Raw genomic sequence first — 11,236 nt, 5'->3', positions numbered from 1 at the left:
ATCTTCAAACTAGGTATGTGTAAAGATAAAGACCTTCTGGTGAATCTTGTGCAGAATATTTTTCATGGACACCATTGACGAACATTGATTGACTAAAGGTGGATTTCCACCAACGCGACCTCTGTCGTGCGACAAAATCGCGCGACATTGTCGCGCGACGTCACCTGTTTTCACTTGCAACATTTGTCGCGCGATGTGACCTGTTAAAAATTAAAGCACTCCCACTCATAATAAGGAACAAACTAAAATGAAGAGTCGCGCGACACGTTTCCACTGGCATTGCTACGCGACATTCCTTTGATCCGGACCGACTTTCATCGGATAGAAGTCGCATGGTCGCACGACTTTTTTTCGTGTCGCGCGACACGTTTCCACTAAGCGATTTTTGCCGCGCGACAGGGTCGCGCGGCAAAAGTCGCGTTGGTGGAAATCCACCTTAAGGCTTCATTCGAAAGTCACTGATTGTCTTCATTAATGGAATTTATGCGTGCATTAGTGTTTGTCAAGCACCGGTCTGACGAGATTTGATGTGTTTTAGAGACACTCCTTTTTTGTGGATAATCTCCAAAGCATAAATTTGAATTATTTTTCTTTTCTAAAGTTGAGGGGGTTAGAAGGGTCACTAAGGAGTAAGAATAACTAAAAATTTCACGATTCTAAGCAATGTACAGACAAATCTACAATTTTATTTATATAGATGACCCAAGTATAAATATCGCCCGGAGGGATATACCTATTCTTTCTCACAAAATATATCCCTGCAGGAAGAGAGGTAGATATCTCCAAAGAAAAGAGAAGGGATAGCTTTGCTTTCCATCTGAAAAGTCGACATGGTGTTAGAGTTAAAGGACATGGCATTTCTCACTCAACATTGTTCTTGAAAATAGTAACTACCTATCCGCCGTATCTATAAAGATACTAGTAAGTAAGTGGGAAGTGAGTCTATTTGGTTCATATTTTATCAAGTCACTATCCATGTCCAACATCTACGATCTAGTATGTATGAGATATTGTCTGTAGTACTTTCGAAGAAATATATCATAATCTATTTTACAAGAATATCTATTGTTGAATGAAATCTTTGGGGAGTAATCCAGTCCAGCAATCTCGTCCACTGACCCTAAAATAAACAATTTACAATGAGAAGACCAAGAAGGAGAAGAAAGGAATTGTTATTCCTTCCAGATTCCATTCTACATAAGAAGGAAGCAATAAAGAAGTGATGATGAATTCCTTTCAATGAAGAATTGTTATTTATTCATATTGGCGAATCTCCATATTGGAAATTGTCCAAAGGAAAATGAGATGAAATAATATCGGAGTCCAGTAGAGAAATTTATTTTTTGATTTGAGGTGTGTTAGGTATGTACATCACTCTGATAATATTTTCTATGAAAGTTATAAAAATCTTACATTCAAAACTAGTTCAATATCTTCAAACTATGTGTAAAGATGTGAATCTTGTGCAGAACTATGTGTAAAGATGTGAATCTTGTGCAGAATATTTTTCATGGACACCATTGACGAACATTGATTGACACAGATCTACTCAAAAGTTGACAGAGTAGATAAAAGAAAGGTAGCACAGCCAGTAGTGTAGTGAACTCTAGCACTCAGAAGAGGGTAACTATATGTATAAGACACTCGATTAGTATTAGTTGAACTACGCTAAATAAGACACAATCCATTTCTCGTCTTGTCGTGCATCACTACAGTTGATGGCCCAAAGGGAGTCAAAATTGTGCACCGAAATTATTATGTGCTGAAGGTGTGTCCCACATTTCAGCAGTTCAGCGCTCGCATCAAAAACAGATTATTCAATACAGATATCGTCGAAATCTCGTCCACTGACCCTAAAATAAACAATTTACAATGAGAAGAGAAAGAAGGAGAAGAAAGGAATTGTTATTCCTTCCAGATTCCATTCTACATAAGAAGGAAGCAATAAAGAAGTGATGATGAATTCCTTTCAATGAAGAATTGTTATTTATTCATATTGGCGAATCTCCATATTGGAAATTGTCCAAAGGAAAATGAGATGAAATAATATCGGAGTCCAGTAGAGAAATTTATTTTTTGATTTGAGGTGAACCCTCCATATTGGAAATTGTCCAAAGGAAAATGAGATGAAATAATATCGGAGTCCAGTAGAGAAATTTATTTTTTGATTTGAGGTGAATGGCGAATGTGGGGTTGAAGATACCCATGAAGAAAACTTGCGAAGCTACAATGAACTCTGATTTTGTAACTTTTTCTTCGACTCATTCTAAATATATACATGTTGTAAGTAATATTTACTAGTGTGTTTTACGAAAATGCGATTTTATTCATCTACATATTCGTAGTCTCCACTTTGGATCTCAAATGTTGTCAAAATTTAAATGATTCGATTAGCGAAGGAACTTCCTCTCGTGCTACATATTCAATTTGGACCCATGCTGGTTCTAGATTTACCTATTAGAATTTTCAGCTTTGAATTTCAGAATTTTCACTCTTCACCAATCAAAATTAAATAAACATAACAGATCTCTACGAAGACTATTAGAATAAACGATGAAGAATATTAGAACAAACAAGCTTTTAATACGAAGGCAAAAATTACACCAGGTACCAATGGGACAGTGTTTCAGTGTTTGTATTAATAAGTCATGACAGGTTATTATTGGGGAATGGGATGGATTATAATGGTAAGAGGGTCTTTGTACATGGGAGCTTTTATCATAAAATGAGGACATATCTAATGAACACGAGGTGTGAAATAATGGGAAAGGGGTGAAACATAATAGGATTGTACTCTTCTTGCTTTGTTATTTTGGTCACCATTTTGTTGTGGCGTTATGAAATTTAATTAATGGCAAAACCTGTGATGATGAATTGATTTTTAATCGCAGCACGCGAAAACATGGTGGGTATATAAGTTCATGTTGGCATAAAAAGATCCACTTTATTAGTTTATTCTTAGGAATGGTTTCTATTTTTGGAAACATTTGCGTCAGAAACAAATGTCAGGCTGTTATTTTGGTCACCATTTTGTTGTGGCGTTATGAAATTTAATTAATGGCAAAACCTGTGATGATGAATTGATTTTTAATCGCAGCATGCGTAAATATGGTGGGCATATAGGTTCATGTTGGCATAAAAAGATCCACTTAATTACCTAGTTTATTCTAAGGAATGGTTTCTATTTTTGGAAACATTTGCGTCAGAAACAAATGTCAGGTTTAAAAAAGATTGGTTAACTGCTGAAGGATGACAATATTAAACGCCCACCCCATTTTGAAATTGAAAAAGGCAAAAATGAAGAACAGAGAACGAAAATGGGTTCTCATAAAACCAGAGTCAAATGAATAACTATCTGATGTGTTTTAGAAGAAAATTCCCACCTCATTTTGTACGTCTTAACATTTTCATACAAAGAACTTTCCATTTTTATTCAATCGTAAAAAAAAGTTATTCAGCAAAATATTCGCATGCAGAAGTACAAAATAAATCCGGTTGGTTATCAATCAAAGATTCTGATGATACCAAAGAAAAGAATCCCATCTTCAATACTTCTTTCAATTTAAAACTATGGATGCTCCTCGTATTAAAGCCTAATACATGAACTATCGAAGGTACGTATCACCATATAAGTTGTATGGCCGTGGTTAATATCTCAACGGGTGACCGTCTCGTCTGTCGTCTGGAACATCATGTGCTGCAGGCTATTTCACGGTGCACCTGACTTTAAGGTCGCGCGACACGTTTCCACTATGCGATTTTTATCGCGCGACTCTGTCGCGCGGCAAAAATCGCGTTGGTGGAAATCCACCTTAAGACAACAATGACCATGATCGCAGCAATGGCATCAAAAACAAGCAACTAAGCAAAAACCTACAATACCTGAAGGACAGACAAAAATAAGGAAAATGCCAATAAAACTAAAAGAGTATATTCAACATACTCCAATGTTCTACACATACTTAGAAATGACCCAAGTATAAATATCGCCCGGAGGGATATATTCTTTCTCACAAAATATATCCCTGCAGGAAGAGAGGTAAATATCTCCAATTTTCTTTCATCTCAACAGCCCCTTGTAAGCTTCAGCATAATTCCTTATGCTTAATGTGCTTTGAATACCAAAGTTAGTTATAATCTTGTAACGTTCTGCTACCAAACAGATAAAAAGAAAGAAAAAGTAAGAACCTACTTCACGTTGAAAGATCAAGATGCCTACAAAAACATTTTGTTTGGCACAAGGAAAACTCGAGAATTTGTTTCATCGTTATTGTTACTATGTCTTTCTTTTTTCCTACCATCTTCTTCCCCTTTTTTTAATGACATAAAATATTTGTTTGTTTTGTATAGAATTAGCGAGAAGAATAGGAGAAAAGAAAGAAAAGATACTTAGAGAAGTAATTTGCTTTCCATCTGAAAAGTCGACATGGTGTTAGAGTTAAAGGACATGGCATTTCTCACTCAACATTGTTCTTGAAAATAGTAACTATCCGCCGTATCTATAAAGATACTTGTAAGTAATGTTTGGCAACTCATGATGATCTTCATATAATAGTGGGAAGTGAGTCTAGGTTTGGCACAAGGAAAACTTGAGAATTTGTTTCATCGTTATTGTTACCATGTCTTTCTTTTTTCCTACCATCTTCTTCCCTTTTTTTTAATGACATAAAATATTTGTTTGTTTTGTATAGAATTAGCGAGAAGAATAGGAGAAAAGAAAGAAAACGAGAGAAGAGAAAAAAATCTTGAAATTTATTTCGTTATCCTATTTTATTTATTGTCAAGGGGGAAAACCCAAGCAGCACACATACACAGAAGTGAATCAGCACAGAGGTAGAGTCTGAAGCAGCACGGAGGAGACTGAGGCAGCATGTGGATTGGGAAACACATTAAACTGAGTAGATGTAAAGATTTGTAACGAATTTGGAATGTAAAATGTATTAGTGGAATATTACTTGGCTCTTTCACTCCTCTTGGATACTAACGGGTCGCTTCTATACCTCAGTTTTAGAAGTTTTTAAAGTACGCCTACATTACTTAAAGTGCGCCTACATTACAGTCGACAAAATGTCGACCGATATCGACTGGAACTCATATACAGACTGATGATAAATAAAATGGAAACCAACTCAAGGGAAGTACATACCTCATGATCCGGTGAGGAATATCTTCGGTAGTCTTTGTTCGACAGTACAAACTAAGTTAACTAGATTTAAACACGGTACACACACTACGGTTTGCCTGCAGACTTATCACCCATCTTGTTCTCACAACCTTGTCTTTCCACAGATTGTATGTACATATTCTTCGGTAGTCTTTGTTCGACAGTACAAACTAAGTTAACTAGATTTAAACACGGTACACACACTACGGTTTGCCTGCAGACTTATCATTATCACCCAACTACCCAACTTGTTCTCACAACCTTGTCTTTGCACAGATTGTATGTACATAACTCACAACCTTGTCTTTCCACAGATTGTATGTACATATGCACGACAATTTTGCGCAGACTTCCTGTCTGAAACTTGCCGTACACATGTGCCATTTCCCGAAAGACCAAGTAGTGGGACTGAAACCAAGTCTGCGAAAAATTCGTAGCATGTGTACCGGACTTTCAACCCAGTCAGAGGAATGAAAGGGGCAGATATTTAACGTTATTTCGTTGTTTGCTACGGATTTCGTTATTTATGATTCGTTTAGGTATCTTTATAATTCAAGTAAGGTACATTTTACACATTATATTCCACAGAAATCCTCTGTGCTTATGGATGTACATAAATATGTAATTTGTAGATCCATTTGTAAGTCATTAGATTCTGATTTGGCAGCCAAAATTTTTTCGAAAGATAGAAAAATGGGGATTACATTTTTTTTGTTTGTTTTATATTTAGTTTCAGATTTAGGTTTTCTCAAGTTTCTCCCTCTTTGTTTCTATTTCTCTCTCTCTCTCTCTTCCTCCCTCCCTCTTTATCTCTATCTCTTTTCCTTTTAGTATAATACCTACTAGAAAGTTCTTCGTTTTCCTGCATGCCATCTAGGTAGTCATTATTTGACAAATAAATCTCCAAATTAAGATACAAAATATTTTAATCAAGGTGACATCATGGGGAAGTAAAGAAGTACTAAGATTGAAATAGATTTTCCTCAAATTTAACACCCATTCTTCTTGTTCAATCTCATCTACGTAATGTGTTCTATCATCTCATCAAAGCATACATAGGTTAATATCACGGCAAAGGAAGGTACAGGTTGATATCAAGGCATATTATCAAACAAGTTGAGCCTGAAAGTTAGCTATTGATTATGTAAATGATGTCTTTCCTATGTGATATACCCGCAGGGTCTAGGTCCCAGCACCATGTAAAGTATATTGAGTTGCCTAGTGTATATACATAGGTATATCAATCAGGGATTTCAGGGAATCAAGGTAAGGAAAAAGATATAGGTACATGGTTTACCAGTGACGGCTCGTGGTGAGTACCTATTTATCAGAAACTAAAAATCAAATCTGTCATCTGTAGGTGTGATAGTCGCATCTACCAATAAAATTGAAAAGTTCACTGGATACAAGAAACAAGCTGAAAAATTCTTAGCACATTACCTGAGGTCTGAGGTAAATAAGGAATGGAATTGAAATCTGAATTGTGAGTTTTGACCCACACTAAATGAAGGTACAGTCTGACGATATTGTGATGATAGTTGTGGGGCAAGCCCTCAATTTCCTTAAATGCACAGGGCCCTTGATTTGGAAGAAAGAATGAACTTGTGATTGCTAAGTGTCTCTGATTTTTCACCCACCTTCACTGTTTTCTACAAATGCTTGGAATAGCCGAAGGCTAAGGACTTTTCCTTTCCTGGTTCTCAAACTTTTGCTGCTTCTCAAATCCAGAAATACAACGAACGTGGGTTTCTCTTGTATCTATTGTGTTCATGATCTTGTTTGTGCTGAATTATGCACATGATGTCAGAGGGGTTTCGGACTTTTCGGATGCATCAGCGAACGTTGGAGTCAAATAAAGTTGAAGCACCAGTCACCATCACCAAGAGAACAAGGAAGTTGAACAACATTGAGTAGTGGTGATTAACAGCCGTTCGTTGGTGGGACGATGTTTTAATGATACATTGGGATGTACTTATCCTCTTGAGGACGGAATCACTCCTTATTAATAATAAGGAGTTTAAAAAGGAGCAGAGTTTAAAATTCAGCGAGTCAGAAAGAGGCTGAGAAATTGAGTGAGAGAACGCATATATAGGAGAGAAATGGGAAGAGGAAGGGAAAGAGAGACAGGGAGAGAGAGATGAGTAAGAGATATAGAAAAGGGAAGAGGTAGGGAAAGAGAGGTAAGAGAAATAGAAACCGAAAGAGGGAAGGAAAGAGAGAACGAATAGGAAAGAAAGACGAAGAGGAAGGGAGGGAGAGATAGAAAAGGGGAAAGAAGATAGGGAGGGAAAGTTTAATATCAAGTTCTTTGCGGAGAAAGAAGACCAGCAGCTTATAAAGCCTTAAGGAAGTAAAGTATGTGTACCTTTCGTTCTTGATGTGACAAAAGAAAGAAGACCAGCAGCTTATAAAGCCTTAAGGAAGTAAAGTATGTGTACCTTTCGTTCTTGATGTGACAAATGTCTACACAATAAACATAGCAAGGTTCTCTCGAAAGAAGAACAAATTAAGGTTTTTCTCCATCTCCAAAGAGGAAGAGTTTCTATCCGCCTGTTGTTAAAACAAAATGGTGACCTTTTTTCCAAGAAAGAAGACCAGCAGCTTATAAAGCCTTAAGGAAGTAAAGTATGTGTACCTTTCGTTCTTGATGTGACAAATGTCTACACAATAAATATAGCAAGGTTCTCTCCAAAGAAGAACAAATTAAGGTTTTTCTCCATCTCCAAAGTTTCTATCCACCTGTTGTTAAAACAAAATGGTGACCTTTTTTCCATCCTCAAAGAGATTTCCATGCGGAATCAGAGTAAGGTTCTCTCTAAAGAGGAACAGAGAAGGTTAGGTTTCCAGCTCCAAAAGAGGAAGAGCGGTTTCCACCTCCAAAGAGGGAGGTGTTATTCAATCTAGACCATGAGAATCAATTTTCCCCTTTTTCCATCCTCAAAGAGATTGCCATGCGGAATCAGAGTAAGGTTCTCTCAAAAGAGGAACAGAGAAGGTTAGGTTTCCAGCTCCAAAAGAGGAAGAGCGGTTTCCACCTCCAAAGAGGGAGGTGGTATTCAATCTAGACCATGAGAGTCAATTTTCCCCAAAGGTTTCCTTTCATCTCCAAAGAAGTCTCGATACTAGATGAGGGTATCAAGGTTCTCTCCAAAGAAGAACAGAGGATTCTCTCCCATCTCCAAAGAGGACCAGAGGTTTCTCTCTCCACAGAGGAAGGTGTTGTTGGAACAAGACGGTGAGGGTGCCATAAATAAAACTGTCTTCATACCCGGCAGCAGAATATGAATAGAATATGCAAGAGATACACACATAAACATAATTCATACGAGGAAGAATATAAAACAGAAAACCTAACAACCTAGCCTGGGCTATATGAGAAAACTTACGTTATGAGAGATTGAGGAAGAGAGAGAGAGAGATTGAGAGGAGAGAGGGAGAGGGAGAGAGAGAAGGAAATAGGAGAGAAGGGGCAGACAAGAACAGAAAGGGAGGAGGGGAGAGGAAGAGAAAGAGAGAGAGAAAGAAATGATAAGAGAAAGAGGGGGAGAGGATACAGAGGGAAGAAGAGAAAGAGAGAGACAGACAGAGAGAGAGAGAGAGAAGAGTAGCTAGTGTAGACATAGGAGAGAAAGAATATAAAACAGAAAACCTAACAACCTAGCCTGGGCTATATGAGAAAACTTACGTTATGAGAGATTGAGGAAGAGAGAGAGAGAGAGAGAGAGAGAGATTGAGAGAGAGAGAGGGAGAGAGAGAGAGAGAGAAGGAAACAGGAGAGAAGGGGCAGACAAGAACAGAAAGGGAGAAAGAGAGAGAAAGAAATGATAAGAGAAAGAGGGGGAGAGGATACAGAGGGAAGAAGAGAAAGAGAGAGAGAGAGGAGTAGCTAGTGTAGACATAGGAGAGAAAGAGCAAGAGGGGGAGAAAAATGACTGTGGAGGAGGGACAGTTATAAAAAGAGGAATGAAGAGTGGGGGGGAGAGAGGAGGATGGAGAAGAAAGAAAATACGAGTATAAGGAGAGAGAGAGAGAGAGAGGGGAGAGAATGGAAAGGATAAAAGAGAGAGGTTGAAAGAGAAAGAGGGAGAGAAAGAGAAAGCGAGCTATGTTTACTTTAAAGAGGTACACCTACTATCTATATACTGCGTATGAACTTCATGATGGTGGGAAAGTTTCAGTCTAAAAACTGAAAACAAAAGTTAGAAAAATACAAACATGTCATACCCTAAGAACAAACCTAGGTATAATAATAAAAGGCCCTCACATTATGAGTGAGGGCCTCAGTGGTGTAGTGGTTAACGTAGGGTCTTTGGATCTGGAGGTTGATGGGTCGAGTACAAGAGTCAGGTCATAAAATATAACCCGTTTTCTACAAGTGGGTTTAAAATATTTAATCTCTAGAAAACGGCCACAGTAAATGGGCTACCACACTTTATAAACAAGAAAGCAAGGAACTTGTCAGGGTGAATGAGTGAAAAAACAACCTACCTATACAAAATAAGGAAAGCATATAATATTATACATAAAAAAAAAACAATGTACAAAAGTGTCCGTTTTGGTATGTGTAAAACAATGCAACCCTTGTATTAACTTTGATTTATGCTTGAATACATTAACTTTCTACTTTGCCTGATGCCAGGCACTCGGCTTTAAAAAGAAGTAAATATGCCGCTAAGTAAAACTGTTTTCCCGTTGCCGTGAACTCACGTGTGGCGTCGTCTTCAGCATATTTTGGACAACATCGATCAATGGACGTTGCGTCGCTTCGGTTGATGTCGATTAACCATAACGTAGAATGGTTCTTAGTGTGGACGGAGCTTAACATTCGAAATTCCGGAATAAGAGTAGGTACAACGAAATTAAAGCAATGGAGTTGAAAGTTAAATGAGTTGCCCCCACCAACTTGTTTAATTGACTTTTAATGAAACTCTTTACAGTTCTGTGGAATAGGTATGTAGTTTAGCTCCAGTCTTAACATCGAGAACTCTAGACTCTTTTAGAGTGAAACTGTGTCTGTTATCTTTCCCAAACAGCGCTGGGGTAGAAGCATGATATGACTAAAAATAGGAACTAATAGCATTTTCCTGTAACAAATAGCCTAGTCTGCAATAAATATGACTTGACTTAATTAGCATAAAGCTAGGAAGGCTTTCTGGGGTGTCTGGTACGAGTGTATACTTTTCTTCACCTTCAGAATTGAAAATATTGTACCTGCCTTACTTTTTTCCTCAACACAGTCATAGAATGCCTCCAAAGTTTGAAAGTTTCTGAGCCCCTGAGTGTTTAATGTCATTGTATAACTGCTAAGGTTTTTAGTGACGGAGGTTTTACTCACCATTCAAAGACAAGCTACCTGCCTCTTCACTTTAAACTAACCCAGCCAGAGTGGACGCGATTGTCCTGATGGTCACAGATTTGTAACGAATTTGGAATGTAAAATGTATTAGTGGAATATTACTTGGCTCTTTCACTCCTCTTGGATACTAACGGGTCGCTTTTTTACCTCAGTTTTAGAAGTTTTTAAAGTGCGCCTACATTACAGTCGACAAAATGTCGACCGATATCGACTGGAACTCATATACAGACTGATGATAAATAAAATGGAAACTACCCCAAGGGAAGTAGGTACATACCTCATGGTCCGGTGAGGAATATCTTCGGTAGTCTTTGTTCGACAGTACAAACTAAGTTAACTAGATTTAAACACGGTACACACACTACGGTTTGCCTGCAGACTTATCACCCATCTTGTTCTCACAACCTTGTCTTTCCACAGATTGTATGTACATATGCACGACAATTTTGCGCAGACTTCCTGTCTGAAACTTGCCGTACACATGTGCCATTTCCCGAAAGACCAAGTAGTGGGACTGAAACCAAGTCTGCGAAAAATTCGTAGCATGTGTACCGGACTTTCAACCCAGTCAGAGGAATGAAAGGGGCAGATATTTAACGTTATTTCGTTGTTTGCTACGGATTTCGTTATTTATGATTCGTTTAGGTATCTTTATAATTCAAGTAAGGTACATTTTACACATTATATTCCACAGAAATCCTCTGTGCTTATGGATG

This window comes from Diaphorina citri, unplaced genomic scaffold (assembly GCF_000475195.1).
Source record: "Diaphorina citri unplaced genomic scaffold, Diaci psyllid genome assembly version 1.1 scaffold1131, whole genome shotgun sequence".
NCBI lineage: Eukaryota > Metazoa > Arthropoda > Insecta > Hemiptera > Psyllidae > Diaphorina > Diaphorina citri.
The sequence above is the reverse complement of the archived record's forward strand: the minus strand, read 5'-3'. Positions refer to the sequence as shown.